We start from the raw sequence: 17,465 nt of genomic DNA on the forward strand, positions 1-17,465 counted from the left end.
ATAGTGTGGAAAGACTTGATTTTTAGCTGGAATGAATATTTCTTATGTTGAACAAGAGTCAATGTGTCCTACGAGTTAAGAAAATAAATTCAGAACTAGATAATCCTTGGATGACTTCTCTGCCACTTAAAGAGTATATGATCTTATCCTCTGTGAACCTCAAGTTTTCCCCAACCCCCAACACCACAGGAATAATGAGGATACTTAATTAGGGTTATCTGGAGAATAAAATGAGTTGTATACAGTAAACAAACAAACAAATAAATGGCTTTTAACCTCTTATTTTTAACTTCTATCTATTATTCAAAGGGCCAGTGAGTAAATATTTACATTACATCTACAGGTCATAAAATTCTGTTAAAACTACCCTACTCTATGGCTATAGAACAAAATTAGACATAGACAATACATAACAGTTAAGCGTGTCTGTCTTTCAGTAAGCCATTTACAAAAATATATCTCCAAACTAGTTCTCATGCACCAAAAACAAAAAAAAATCTTTAAAACTGGTATGAAAATTGTAAACTCTAATATAAAATTAGTAAGAAATCTGAGAAGGAAATTCACCAAATGAAAAATAAAGGGTTAATGCACAAATGAAAATAAGTCCAAATTGACATCTAATCAAATAAAAGAAAGTTAAAACAATAAGTAATTAGCCTTTTATCTGTTGAATTAAAAGCAAAATGTTACTATGATCATTGTTATCATTGTTCCTTTTGTTAGTGTGGATGTTTTTAGGGTATTAGACAAAATCTAGTGTTGACACTTAGCCAGACAAACAGGAACCCTCAGATGTGGCTACTGAAATCAAAATTTATTTAATATTTCTATTGTTAGTAGCATAACAGAAAACCAAAGCCCTAAATGTCAGCATGTCCTTCAATTCCTCAACACCTCTTTAGGGATTGATTACTAGAGAAACATTCTTTTGGTTTTTTTTTTTTTTTTTTATCAACAAAGGTTTACTGGAAACCTACTAGTCTGTTCGTGTTCAAACTTTAATATGTAAATTACCTAAATTTTTGGGGTATAATTTTAATGATATGCAGGAAATTTTAATAAACCATAAGGCTAATAAAGCTAATTATAAAATAAAAATGGGCTTAACAAGAAAGCCTCAAAAATCTCAACTAAAGATTATCCAATTATGAGGAGAAAGTAAATGAGTACACTATTTTAGAAGTCTATCCAAAACTGATGGGTCAAAGTGACAAAGATGGTACAAATATAAAAGTTATCAACTTCATCATTAACAAGGTGATTTCACATAAAAATCTCTGCACTCCAGAAATAGTAACATATATTCTTTATGACTACACTTGCAGGACATATAAAAGTTGTCATTCACTATTTCAAAAAGAAATTTCTCCAAAGAAACCAGCAATAGAAATTAGTCTAATGTATCATCTACTTTTAGAAATGGCAAAATGCACCCAAAATAAATGCATCTACACTGGGAATAAGACCAAATGAACAGCAAATTGAGTAACAAAAAAAAAAAAAATTAAGTAAAAAATGGCAGAAGCAAATGATAACATTGTAATGACATATTATATCTAAAAACACATATTTAATTGTATGATACGTTTACTATTATCTAGGTACAGAAAGCAATAAATTTAGCATTTTCAGACTCCCTTTTTCAAATAACAGCAGGACAAAAATATAATTAGAATATATATGGAATACCTACCTGCACAGTGTAAATACTTTGCTTGAATTAACAGAAATTGTAGAACACCGTATCCTACACTTAGAAATTATACCTCCTTGTTTGCTAATGGAAAATTTATCAAATGTAAGTATTTTACACTCTACACCAAGAACTCTGGAGAAAATATCAAAAAAACTAATTATAAAAAGAAAAAAAAAGTTCGGATCTCAACAACACACACCTAAATATTTAACAGATCACAAAAGAAATGATGATGGCAACTTATTGAATATTTTGCGGTGAACAAAACCCTGAAATAATAATGGTAACTCTGAGTGGAACTTTGCTAAAGTGGTAATTCAGGAAAATCTCATAGATTTAAATGATGAACATTTTTAAACTACATGTTCAATTCAAGAATACGAAGAAAAAACAACAAAATAGACCCTATGAAGATGGAGGATACAGATAAAATTTTATGAACATAAATTAATAAAATATAAAGCAAAATAAAACACACTCAACAGAGTCAAGTGATTTTTCTTTGAAATAATAATAATGAAATGGGCAAAATAACAGCTAATCAATCTAAACAATGACAAATAAAACACAGATGATCAATATTAGGAATAAAAAATGGGACTTAACTAGAAATGCCATTAGAAAAATTTTATTAAAGATAATAGAAATATTAAAAATAATATATTTCATCATAATCCATAAATTGGACACAGGATACATTAAAAGTAAAGCAAAATAAGATAAAATAAAATATGAAAAAAAGAACAATGTTTAAAAAAAAAAAAAGAAGTAAAGCAAGTATAAAATAAAAAGACCAAAAAAAAAAAAAAAAAACCCAAAGACAGAAGTTTTGTAAAATATATTTGTGGCCATGGGTTTAGATGTTTTCATAAACAAAAGCAAAAGAGAAAACTATAAATTATATGTGAAAGTCTGATGAAGTGTATTCATACACTCTACTAATGGGTCATTTCCATTTACAAAGAGAACGGCTTATCAAAAACTAATGGTCAGATACAGATTGTAAAAATGGTTTATCAGTGACAAAACCATCAAAGGATTAATATTATTGCAAATATTAAAATAATTTTACCCAAAAACAGAAAGAAAGGGAGGAGGAGCAATTTTTAAAAGAGAAAAACATGAACAGACATTTTCCAAGAGAGAAATCCAAGTGACTAACAAGTATTTGAAAAGATGATTAATTTCTCTAGTGAATAAGATGCATGAACATTAAAATAAAAATGCACCAGTGCAACTGGTAAAACTTGGAAGGATAGATCATTTCAGTGTGGATGTAGAAAAGGGGAAGCAGGATTTTTTTTTTTTTTTTTTTTTACTGCAGATTAAAAAAATCAAACTTGTCACCCTTTTTTGGCACAATCTGGCAGTACATTATTAAATTAAGTGTGCTTGAAACTCATCCAACGTAGTCCTGGATACTGTAGCAAATGCAAACTCTCACATACCACAAGTAGGAAGATTTTGGAGCAGCTCTGTTTGTGATAGAATACAATCTGAGGCAGTGGTTGAGAATGTCAAACAACTATATCACACAATTAAAAAATATGTCAGTGACATTCAAAGGTCCACAAATGACAAATGCTGGAGAGGCTGTGGAGAAAAGGGGGACCCTCCTACACTGCTGATGGGAATGCAGTTTGGTGCAGCCACTGTGGAAAACAGTGTGGAGATTCCTCAGAAGATTAGGAATAGACTTACCATATGACCCAGGAATCCCACTCCTGGGCATATATCCAGAAGGAACCCTACTTCAGGATGACACCTGCACCCCAATGTTCATAGCAGCACTATTTACAATAGCCAAGACATGGGAACAGCCTAAATGTCCATCAACGGATGACTGGATAAAGAAGTGGTATATTTATACGATGGAATATTATTCAGCCATAAAAAAAGACAACACAATGCGATTTGCAGCAACATGGATGTTCCTGGAGAATGTCATTCTAAGTGAAGTAAGCCAGAAAGAGAAAGAAAACTACCATATGAGATCGCTCATATGTGGAATCTAAAAAACAAACAAAAAAAAGAACATAAATACAAAAAATATGTCAGTGTCCAAATTCAATGCTATACTTTCCTTGAGTTAATAGTGACATCCCTTCATTGCTGTTTATGTCCTTCGTGTACATGTATATATTCACACATCTATGTATCAAGTGGAATTCTAGGATTTTTCTCAATTCAGCCAATAGACATTTAAAAGTATTAAGATCAAACTGATTTAAAGTTTTGCTCCTTGACCTTTTGATTATTTATTGAGGAATGTTTGATTAAGTACTCAAAGCAAGAACATTGTACATCGTGCTTAACAAAATCATACTCTTTATTTGTCCCTGATTTCACTTATGTACACTTATCTGAAATTTTTTCTTAAGTCTCATTAATTCTGAGCTATTTTGTTTAACTGTGTACCTACAGCCATTTAGGTATCATTTGCTCAAATTCTTACTTCTTACATCCTTAATCTATGATGATTCTTTATTTAAAGTTCATTATAAATATGCTATATTATGCATAGTAAGTCTTGATGACTCATTTTAAAAATTTCAAAGGATCGATATTCTGAAATTGGCCATGTTATAGAATGTTATTTGTAAACTACTTAATATAGTATCTCTCGCCGGTAACTACGTCTCTACTTTTGGTTTAAATTCCACACTCTCCATAACGGTGGGCACAACAGAAATTCGACTGACATCTTGGGGCCAATGTTTCTGACCCTGTGTGTGTGTGTGCATGGTGTGTGTGTACGTGTGTGTGTGTGTGTGTGTGTGAGTGGTTTCGATTGCTTGGAAAGAATAAAGAATTAACACACTTAATCCATGCTATAGCAACTCCTCAGACTCTGTACTGTTACATTTTGTGTATTTGAAGTAATACACAGTTATCGCTAGTGAGTTCATGATATTTTGGCATAAAAGTTTTTTTTTTAGTAACTCAGTGTTTGGTATTCACAGGGGAGTGGCAAAAACGTTACCGTCTGCAATCAGCTGCTTTTTAGCTCACTGACTGGCCACTGAGTAGCGGTTAAGAAGTGTCTGGAAGAGAATCAGTCACCCTTGACCTGTTATTTTCTGTAGACGATTTAAACCACAATAACCTACACGTATGGCTGGTGAGTGAACTCTGCCACGATATCCTATTTCCATCCTCTCGTCCTCAATTCGCTGCGGTTTCCTAAGAGAGGACATTGGTCCCACTCCAGTTGATCTGCATCCTTTTCAATACATGGGAAAATTCCACAAGGACTCAAGCTTGGCCTTTTCCATTTCGCCGATCCCAGGCCCGTTTAGAAATCTGGTTTCTAAATTTGCCTTAAGATAATGCATCGGAGCCAAGGGTGTGCTCATTTATTGTTTTGATGATAAAGGTCAGTCATTCTCTCCAAGGAGCCCTTAAGGACTGAACAGGCCTTTGAAACCCAGAAATATTTCAGCCACTAGAAGTAAAATAACCCCTTTAATAAAACGTTTTCAGCTTAAAGATATTTGAAAGCTTTGAAAAAAATAATCACTTCCTCCTTATTTGACCACGTGAAGCCTCCACTTGAACTCAATGCTCTGTTTTATGGGTATTTGTGTCATTAGGCCTTTTCGAGCAGATTGATTTGGAAGAAAAAAAAAATGTATGCTAATAGAGAGTGTCAAGATGGTTTTAATCTGCATTTGTGGGTCAGTTCATAACCTGATAGCAAAATGGCAGCCAAAATAATTTCTAGTAAACATGGAGATTTTGACAGATTTAAATTCACGTAGCATATGGACACACAGTGTATATGAGCAAACAAAAAGCAAACAATCTGTATTGCACGTGTACAATAAAATATGTTTGTTATTTATTTCGAGGCAGGGGGATATTAAGGGGTGATTTAGCCAGTCATTATCTGTAGGAGAAAAGAAACTTGATCAAAACTGTTTAAAAAAAATAAATGTATTTAAATTTTTTTAAATAAGAACATTGTGGTCAATTTCCTCCACCAATTTTCTTTTTTTTTAATAGGCAGTAGTTTAACATAGCTGAGTCTCTCAGCTGGTTTGGAATCATTATGGCTTATGTATACATATGGACCCAAGGTGACACAGAAAATATATCGAATGACAAAAATCTGAAACACTAAAATTTCCAGAGAACAATATAAAAATGGAAGAAGGGGGAAAAAAAATGCCCTGCAGGGAGAACTAAAAAAATAAGCAAGAGAGAAAAAATGCCACTTTAAATACTGTAATATATAACACTTCAGATGACCAAAGAATTAGCAACATCTACACCATGATGACGGTCAGCGAAGATCTTGAGGGAAGGCCAAGCTGATGTCGCATGTAAGCAGAATCGACTGGACACTGAGCAGACAGGACTTCTATAAAGAAACTTCAATGCAGTTCATGACGCTCTCTCATAAGCCTCGTTTTGATCAGAACTGTGTTATTTAGGACAGATAACTTGGAAACATAAGGCGTTCGTACGCTGGAGAAGAAAAGATAAAATTGCTTGGGGCGGCAAAGGGGTGAGAATCTATGCTTACAGTTATGTCAAGTTCTCACAGACTTATTCAAGTGACGGCTGCACCCCGACAGTCTAATTAGGACCAGTAAGTAAAACTTGTAGGGGGACGGATTTGATTCAGTAATTAAAACTAATTTATCTCATCAGAGCCACCAGCAACATCTCGTGAGACTGAATTCTCCAGGCCAGGCTGGTTGCTTGTCATGGACACGGCCGACATGTCTGTGGTAACCAGTATGATGACTCTACACAAGCATTGTATTTTTTTCTAACTCCAGGAACCCAGAATTATCTATTTCTATGATAACTTGGTCAGTGCTAAGTTAACTCCATGGTATATATTTATTATTGATATAAATGAAAAACAACACCTATTTTACACATTATATTTTGATTTCTTAACCTCTTTATTAAGGAGGCACATTCCTCTAATTACAGATGTGTCACAGTGAACGCTATGCAGTTTATTTTCTAATATTTCTGAACAAAAGTACATATGGAAAATATTAAATAAATTAAATATATACCAAAAATAATTACATTTAGAAAGCCAACTTTGTAAGAAATCTCACGCACAATTGCCAAATATATATAAGCAATTATAACACTTCATCTGTTGAAGAAAATGTCTAAATATTTCTACTTAGTTTGAGGAGTGAGGTGAGGTCTTCCTGAGGAAATGGGTTCCAAAGAAGGACCAGGAGGTCTCTGGGAAAAGGTGAAGGAGAGAATTGTTTGGGAGGAATTCAGGGCTTTTCAGGCAGAGGCAACTGGTAAGCAAAAGCTTTCATTTGGAAGAGAGCGTGCCAAAACGGGGAACCGAATGACTTATAGTTAGGAAACTGAAAAAAAAGTAAAGAGAAAGCAAAAAAAGAGAAACATACCAGAAAACAGAAGTAGAAGACACAAGGCATTCCATGAGCCAGTAACAGCTCTCATGGTCCCTCTGATCAAACGGAGAAAGCATTAGATAGTTTAAAGCAGGGCATCTTCTATTTGTCTCTCTGCTTGTTTCAGATTACTCTTTCTTCAAAACCCATTATTCATCGGGCAGGAAAAGGTAAAGACACAGGGAGTCTGCGCAGCTGGCCATCATCAAGGAGACCATTTCAAACTGAACTGAGTCCTGGACACAGGAGGGGCAGAGATGGCAGAGAGAAGAGAGACACTCAGGCCATAACATTGCCAAGAAATGAAACAGGTCTTTGTACTTCCAAACCCTAAAACTTGCATTTTTTTCCCCAAAATACTCTTAACTTTACACGGAACCTCCTTTCTAACCCTGAGTTTTCAAGGCTGTCTAAATTAAGGCTGGCAACCGCAGTCATCTATGGTCTCCATGGCAATGGTCCTCCTAAACTAGCTCTGGCTTTTCGTTGCCCATGAAGGACGCTGACCTGTCGTGGACGCACACGGACCCTCGGTGTGTCTCCCCAGTCTAGGAGCCATCCCAGCGTATTAGCAAGGGTGTCTCCCAACAGGCATCTTTTCATTTCGTTTATGGAAAGCGCTCTTTGATGATCGCCCTTGTTACCTGCCTTGTAACCTTGCCTTCAGCCAGAAACACAGAATATTGACTGTGATGAATTATTCAGAGCTCCACCGTGCTGTGTCTGTCTGTGCTGGGAAGATCAAGGGGAATACATGCACTGATTATGACAGGTCTTCTCTGCGGGTCACTCGCACTGGTTCGCTCACTCGTCCTGTGCATCACAGAGCAGAGTAGAAACTCTGAAAGTAGCCGGGCAGGCCAGGACCGGGAGGGTAAGAGTTAGCGTCTATTCAGCCCCTACTAAGAAAAGGAAGGGTGGTTTATGAGGGGATGGAATTGTCCAGTCACTAGAGTTAACACTGTCCCTGAACGGATGGAGTTGGTTTAGCAAACCGATCCACCAACACCCATGTTTTACTAAGAAAATAGAATTATTTTACTAAAGATTATTAAAATTAGTTAAGAATGATTGAAACATGATGGGATAATTTATATGATTTAAACCATTTATTGAATAATAAAGCACTGATTAAACAGGTAAATCAATATACACTGATTTTTTTCTTTAATTCCAGGTATTGCTCATAGATTCTGATGCAACTCCATCGCCAAAAATGTTTAAGAGATAGGATACTATCATCCTGTTTTGAAATAATGTCTTTCATCATGAAATGTCTGCATTGATGGATGATCGCCCATAAAGTTTGAGCAAGACTGTTTTCTGACGCAACTTCGTGTTTGTGCCAACTTTAGATACTGGTTTCTCTATGTGGCGAAATAAAATCTTCTCTATGGCTTCAGTTTCAGCGTCAGTCCGTTTAAAGAGCTAATCACTGTCACTTTCGTCATTACTAAGCACGTATCTGAACAGAGATTCTGGGGTAATGTAGGTATAATATCTAGTCACTCTACCTCAGTCCGTATTGGGATTAAGGCTCTCTTTTGAACATGATAATATCCGAATATTCATTTTCAAATAAAGTAAGCATTCTAAACATTAAGGTAAAAAAAAAGATTCGTTTTCATGTTTGTGATTTCCATTATTTGGGTATATTAAGACATATCTGATTACACAAGTCAAATGCTGCGGTGCTTAATAATTCTTAGATGGAATAATTCAATATAAATGAAGCTCTTCATAATAGTCTCTTATTATACGTTTAATATTCACAGACCTTGCGGTGACGCCACCTGTCTCTGTCCTGATACTAATTTGCATCTTCTGTCTTTTCTGATCAGTCAGCGCAGCCACGTATCAGTTTCATTGATCTTTCCAAAGGTCAAGTAAAGAACTTGTGGCTTTCTTGCTCTTCCCGTGTTTTGTTTTTGTATTTTAGTTTATTGATTTCTGCTCTGATCTTTGAAATTTATTTTCTTTCTCTTACCTTGTATTTAATTTACTCTTCTTTTTCTAGGACCTTAAGGTGGAAGCGGTGGTCATTGATTTGAGACCTTTTTTCCTTTTTTTCCCCCTTTTCTAATATATACAGACGTTTAGTGCTACAAACTTTCCTTTAACTGCTACCTAAGGGGCATCCCACACACTTTGAGATGCTGCCTTTTCGCTCTCAACTCAGTTCAAAATGTGATTTAATTTATTTTTTTGATTTCTACTTTGACCATAGTTTTTAGAAGTATGCTACTTTTGTTTTTGTTACAGACTTCCAATTACGGTATTTATAACTTGAATATTTTTAATGTCTTTTTTTCTAGTCAAGTGTCTGTTGGTTGCTGGAATCAAAGGCACATCTGAGGGGGAAAAATAACAAACACAGGTTTGAGGAAGAGCAGAAACTGAGGCTGCTCTCTCTTGTCTCTGGACTCTGGAACATTTTAAATATTTTGAGAATAGTTTTCTACACCACTACACTATCTATATTTGATGCCCTTTGCATAATTGAAAATCATCTGTATTCGGTTACTTAGTGGAATGTTCTGAAAAAAATTAAGCTGATTAACATTGTGATTCAAATCTACACACTTACTTATTTTCCCTCTAATTTTTCTGTCAATTACTGAGACATGGGTATGGGAATCTCGGACTGAAATTGTAAAAGTATCTATTCTTATTTTACGTTCTATGAAAAGTTGTTACTTTACATTTTTTGGAACCTCTTATAAGGGCATAAATATTTATAATTGTTAAATTTTCTTGAATAATCAACCATTTATCATTATAAAATGATCTCTTTATTCTTTTTGATACCGTTAACTGTGAGTATATTTCGTCAAATGTTAATATAGTCATTCAAACTTTCATTCCACTAGCGTTTGCATGGTGTAACTTTCAATCCTTCTACTAAATCCATTTGTGTTGTCTTATTTAAAGTATGTCTTGTAGGCAGCAGAGTTCTTCCTTTTTTAATTGAATCTTATAATCTCTGCTTTTTAATTATATTTATATTATTTGCATTTAATGGATGACTGATTTTTCATGGTTATGATAAGTTCTATGCTTTCATCTGCTGTTTCCTATTTTTTATTTATTTTTATTTTATTTCCTGTTTCCTATTTATTATTACCTTGTTTTGTTTTTTCTTCTTTTTCTGCTTTCTTTTGTCTTTATAGATTTTTAAAAATATGTTTTCCTCATTTTGTTTTTTAATACTAATAATTATAAACTATTTTTTTTTCATTCTTGTGGGTTTTCAGGGGTTGTTTTACTGTGTTTATAGTGTACGAACTTACCTTAACTCAGTCCCCCCTCACTGACACTGTCCCATGTTTCAGATAGTACAAGAATCTTACAAAAGTGAATTTCCATTTCACCCCTTCAACCTATTTGGTAATTTTGCCATGTATTTCACTTTTTAAAATATTATGACCCCCACACTAGACTTTTAATTATCAGTCAGTTATCCTTTAGTATATTTAAATAAAGTAATACATATGTGTGTAGATTCACACGCCTACACCATTACCCCCACCACGTCCAGTCCTCTTCACTGATTTCCCCCCAGAATGGTTCTACTTCTACTGGACCCATGTCTTTAAACATTTCTTAGAGCGAGGTTTACTACAGATTAACTCCTTCAACGTTTCCGACAAAATAAATCTTTATTTTGCCTTCCTTTTTGAAAGCTATTTTACTATGTGTAGAATTCTAAATCAACAGGTTTCCCTCCTGAGTATTTTAAACATGTTTCCCCACTGTTTCTCCACTTGCATTGTTCACATGAGTAACGATTAGTTGCTCTCATCTTTGTTTCTCTACTAATATGTCTTTTTATTCTGGCCACTTTCGAGAGTTTTTATTCTTTATCGTTTGTTTGGAGCAGTTTGATTGTGAAGTACCTTGCTTTAGTTTTCTTCATGTTTCTTGTGCTTGAAGTTTCTTGAGGCTCTTGGATACTTGGATTTATAAGGTAGAGGATGATATGCCACTTCAGCACAATAATTATTTTAAACTCAAGGCAATTGATAATCAGACACAGAAAGTGGCTTCCTAAAGCTTCCCTTGTCTGACTAAAAGCAGAAACTTCTGAGAAATGAAGACCAGCATAAATCCTCTCTCCCACAGAAGCTTTATGGCATAAAGACAGAAAGTTGGTACTGAGAAGGAGCTGCAAACCTCACCAAAGTGACCCTTATCTTCTGTTAGTTTTCTCTATTTCTCTGCCTTCCAACAGTCTGCTTCCCCTAAAAGCCTAAATACCTTTTCCTTTGTCTTGTCACTTCTCTACAAATTTGTTGTTCTTTGTTAAGATGCTTCATACGCCTGTAGGCTACCCACTGTTTTGAGTCACTCACCCCTGAGTTTCCCTTACATGTATGTACACTGCTCTTGTTTATAAGCTCTTTTTTCTCCTGTTCATCTGTCTTTTTTAAAATTTTAATTTCCAGGGCATGACCTAGAGAACCTAGGAGGGTAAAGAAGGAAGGATTTTTTTGTCTCCCTAGAATAACATTCACTAGATAAACAACAAGTTCATACTGTATGGCACAGGGAACTATATTCAGTATCTTACAGTAACTTGTGGTGACAAAGAATATGAAAACAAATCTATGTATGTTCACGTATGACTGAAGCATTGTGCTGTACACAAGAAATTGATGCAACATTGTAAACTGACTATACTTCAATAAAAATATATATGCAAGAAAGAAAGAATAGCATTCATTAACTTTGAGGAAATTTTGGTGATTATGTCTTGAAACATTCTTTTCTGCCTCTCGCACCTTCAGGAGAATGTTGCATGATGTGATTTTGTAGCTCACTGAAGCCCTGTTCATTTTAAAACATATTTGTGTGTGTGTGTGTGTGTGTGTGTATATATACTTTCCATTTTGGGTAATATTTATTGGTATGTCTTCATGTTCACTGAAGTTTTCTTCTACAGTATCTAATACACTGTTAAGCCTATTAATGGAGTTTTCATCTCAACACTGCAGTTTTCATTTCAAAGTGTTTCATTCATACATTGTATATTTCCCAGTATCTACTTAGTTATTTGCACAGGTGGAATGCAGTTTTAGGAAATTTTAATGTCTTCCTCTGCTAATGTTAACATCTGATTTAGTTCTTGGTCAATTGCAATTTTGGTTTTTCTTCTCATGGGTCATGGATACCACTGTTTCACCCCTTGGTTGTTTCCAGTGGGACAGTAAGTCCCATTACTCTCACTCCATCTTTACCAGAAATAGAAACCCTTGAATATTATTTGATGTAATAATCTGGTGAGGAAGGAAATTTTGGGGATATATACTTGGACTTTCCTAAAGTAATATCCCTTACATGATGAATTCAGGGAAACAATGTGGTATCTCTACCCCTTGTTCAGTGTATAGCCCAAAACATACATCAGGAACTGGATAAAAACACAGTGTGTCTCTGAACACACTGGGCCCACTGAGAGAAGAACTGAGGCCAACATAACATTTATTATCTGACTTCCATGAGCCCTCACTCAGACCTGTGGATCTTAGGGGCATTTTGAATCCCCTGACTGTGAAATCAGAGCCAGTACCTTATAATGCCTGAAAAACCTGGGAATTTTTCTTTATGCTTTTACTCTATGTTTTACTATACCTTATCATGCAATTTATAAAAAAAAAAAAAAGAAATCAGATTTATGTGGAATTTAAGTATGCTATACAGAAAATCTACTTTGACTTCTAGTAACAGTGGTCGTTTGATTCTCAAAGAAATAAACTAGAAATTTTTATATAATGGGTATTTCTCATGAACATCCTAAATTGACTTTGCTTTCCCCCAGAAAATAATTCAAACAGCACTCATTACCTTTTCTATCAAAATCTTGCAATTTGACTAAGTGTAAATATCACTCCCTAATTATTTCACTTAAGTTTTATTTATTTAATATTCTTTCTTTCTCCTCAACAAGTATTTTGGATTGCCTTCTATGTGTCCAGCATTTCTCATTCCTTCCTTTTCAGAGATGACCAAGATCATTTGGACTCTATTTTTGTGACAAAGACTAATGGCTCACCTAGACTAACTGATATTATGAAAATATTCTGTGAAAGATTCTAATATGTAGTATAGGAATTGCTATATTTTTATGCCTTCCCACTAAAATATCATCTCCTTAAAGACAATCAGTGTGTCGTAATCACATCTCTATAAATGGTCCTGAATAATTGAGGCCTGCACAGAGTAGATTCTGAATTAAATTTAATGGATTGACTTTAGTTTCTGGAATTGCTAGATTCCCTGGAAACACTACATTTTCTTAATATAAGTCAACAATACACACACACACACACAGTATTCACTTAGGAAAACACACTCAGATGATTAAAAAAAACTATTTTTCCCAATATGGATGAGAGAATATGCATTTGATAATAATGTTATAATCTATTATTAAACATAAGGCAGACAGAATTTGAAAAGCTAAATATTTTATGATTAAAAAGCTCTTTACAAGGCAGTGTGGAAGTTTAATGTTAGAAAAACACCAATGCTAGAAAACACTTTAAATATTAAAATTTCAGATTTTCAATTTCAAACTATACCCAAATGGCTTCACAGTCAGATATTTGATATGTTTTTCTATAACTAAACAATAGCTAAGCTAAAAAACATTTATTAAAATTCTCAAAGTCTAAAATAATTTTAAGATATTATGATTTACTTTGAGTGGTTTTGCAGATGATCTATATTTTCACAGCTTATTTCATTAGTAATTTCCTTCTTCTAATGACTGTATAATTAAACCATTATGGGAGACGCAGACTTATGTATATTCATAGAGAATTTGTTACAACAAACAAAACATAATTACCTACAAACCCAAAATACATTTTAATTTATATAAATATTTCTTCTATACAACTTACTTTTGTTTGTTAAAAAAACAGAGCACAGTAATAAATACTAACTTCTTGATTTAGTGGGCTGTGCAACAAAAATCCCTTTTTGTTTTTTGGTTTTCTTTTTTTTTTTTTTTTGCTTTACCTCTAGACTGTAGAATGTTAGTTAGCATAATTCAGTGAATATGATTGCCTCCTATTATTACTGTATTTGTTAGAATAAGCGTGTAGAGAAAATTACCACACAGCCACCTACAGGGCGAATAACTTTCGTTTCTGTTCTTGAGTGAAAAATGTATAGCACTTATGTATATGTCTGTATAATTTTATATTTGATATAATAGAGTTTAGATTCTAAAATCTAAAACATTTTCTATCACCTAACAGTGTGTTTCCCAGCATTGTTTGCAATTAACATCAAATTTATTCTGTACCCACAGAGCATTAATTACAGGTCCACGAGTCACACATTTGACATTTCAACTCTATGACTGAATAAACAGTTGGGTCACATAATCAATTTGTCTAATTGCATGTGCTTACATGCAACTAGTTTATTATTCAGACAAAAACGAACATGAGGATGTCATCCCCTTAAAATGTTTTTTGTAGAAATAGAAAGTACACATCTCTCAAAATGATGTGTCCATCTTACCAATCCGTATGCTAGAAGCTATAAATCACATGATCTCCTACCACCATGTCGATGTACTAAAAATGCTGTGACACTAGGACCTGGAAATTGGATACTGCACCCAGTTTCTATCGATCTCTTAGACTCAAAGGTAATGCAAACCTGCAGTAGATGAAGTTAATGTGCAGACAAGAAATAATGCATACACACACACACACACACACACACACACACTCATATTGGGGGTGGTGATTTGAAACATCCCAAGATTTCAAACATCTGAAATGCCTATCAAGTCCAGTGGTTTGGCCAAGAAGAATAATAAGTTTAAATATCTGTGATCTCTGTATTTTTATCTCATTCATCTTATTCAATATCTCTAGAGTAACTCCATCCTCATTAGAAAAAAAAAAAAAACAACTGAAAAGCTAGAAAGGAAAAATATCACAAGAAAGCAGAACATTTCCCCTACAGATTTCCAAAATTATCACATTTATTCATTCATTTCCTCATTCAGTTTTTCAAAAGCTATTTTGGCTCAAGAAAATATTTTCCAACAGTTAGCTAAAATGAAACTAACTCTTCATTAGAGGAAGGTTCATTATCTCTGCTTGCACTCAGAACATTATTTCTATCACAGAATCTGGAATAAAAGCTGTGCTGGTTATCTGATCTCCTGTGTTAGGAAACAGTATTATTTAGGGCAGCTTGATTTCCCAAGTTCCTCGGAACGTTTAAGGATTACGCCGGAGACACAGGCATGTTTTACTAATATCACCCTTCAAAGTCACCGCTCCTTTGAGAAGGCTCGTATTGAATGGCTCTGCTAATTAGAACGTTTAACTCTGTCAGTGGGGGGAAGCAGCTTAGCATCATGAATCTACAGATATAATTGGTCCAGAGGAGGAGATGGCAACCTGTAGAAACATAAGATAAAATCTACTGAATTACATTATTAAAGAAGGAAACTCTTTTCCTTAAGGGAATTAATGGAGAAGGACAGTGAGGTTTTCAGTGACTAAGGAAGAGGTGGTATCAAGACTCATTATACGCCTACAAACACTGAGTCTAGCACACTGCATCGTATTGGTCCATGTTTGTGTTGTGTGTTGTTCTCAGCAAAGGAGACAGACAGTACTGGGTTTAAAGAAGCAATGCCATAATAGGTACAGAAATAAATGGGATTATGCTGCAGTGGGGAGATCAAAATGTGTAGGTAGACAGACAGATTAGATGATAGATGGATGGATGATGGATGGATGACGGATAGATAGATAAACAGATAGATACATAGATACATAGATGGATGGATGGATGGATGGATAGATAGATAGATAGATATAAATATGGGTATCTAGAAAATGTGTTATCAGTTGGTTCCGTATAGCAAGTAGTTTTCTCCAGTAGGTGAAACATATTGAAGTTTATCCTAAGCAAAAAGAAGAACAAAGACAATGTGTCTCATAAATGTGGGCAATCTTAATCCTATAGTAATTGATCTATGAACTCAGGGGTGGACTAAAGATGGAAAAGTGGAGTGGAGTCACGGTGGAAAAAGATTTCAATAGGAAATAATGCATTTTTGGCATTATTGTTTTGGATTTTTGTCAAGTTTATTTAGGCATAATTTACATAGAGGACAATTCACCCCATTTAAGTAGGTACTTTGATGAATTCTGACAAATGTGTACAGCTATGTAACCAGCATGGAGATATGGATGATTTTTTATCATCCTAAAAGTTTCCTTTGTGTTCCTCTGTTGTCAGTTTCACACCCTTACTGCCAGCACATGTCAACAACTATTCTGCTTTTTATCTCTATAGTTTTGCCTTTTACAGAATGTCATATAAATGGAATTATATGGTTTAGAGACAATCGTGTCTGGCTTTTCAACATCTGTTTATACTTCTTTTTCTCCCTCTTCACTCTTCAAACACCAATCCCTGATACAGAGAACACACAGAAAAAAATCATCATCAATCATCTGATAAAGTCCTTGAAGAAAAAAAAACAAGCAATTATACTTGGCAGGTGGAACTAAATTAAAAAGTAAAAATTCATCTAAGTGCTCTGGAAAATACACAGCACTAGAACAATGACTAGAAATTAACTGAAACTCAATAAATACTGAATCTGAACATAAATATGAGAGTAGCAAACGCTCACAAAAGGATGTTTGGAGGTGAGTCACTCATGCTATATTCAGAACAAAACTAAAAGGTACTTGCATTTGAAGTTTCGGGAGGATTCAGGAATGATCTCAAAGGCAATATGGAGAAGTGAATACGTAACATTTGTTTGAGAGGAGACTTATCTAACTGAATAGTTAGAAATGCTTTTAATTTCGAGCTGGAAAAAATCGAGAGAATGACAGAAAGAGCATATTAGTGAAGAGTTTTGGCAAAAATGAAAGAATTCGTGCCGATTTGGGCTTACCTAAGCAAAAATGGGACTACAGTGGAAATATCTGGAATGGTTCATAGAATTTAAACAATAGTTTTCGAACCTGATTTGGACACTGCGATAACCATGGAAAATTCCATTCAGGGAGCAGGTCTATTTTCAAGGCACACTGGAGATCCCCGACAGTCTGAAATACAGGGTAAGTACAGCTAACACAGTGATCGCCATTTCTTTTCATCTTCCTTGCCAAAGAACTAGTTATATGCTGAAGCCTCCATGGCAGTTACGGATGGTGTGTGACCAAGTTTTGATTAAAAGAATATGACAGAAATAATTGTCACCATTTCCAAGCCTGGAGTCTTAATGATGCAGGGAAACGGATGCGGGGCGTGAGGAGGGCCGTGTCCCAGGTCTCGGGTGAGCCCCTGGGACGTGCCCCGCCAAGCGTGGG

The sequence above is a fragment of the Camelus ferus genome, chromosome 28 (genome assembly GCF_009834535.1).
Source record: "Camelus ferus isolate YT-003-E chromosome 28, BCGSAC_Cfer_1.0, whole genome shotgun sequence".
NCBI classification, from domain to species: Eukaryota; Metazoa; Chordata; class Mammalia; order Artiodactyla; family Camelidae; genus Camelus; species Camelus ferus.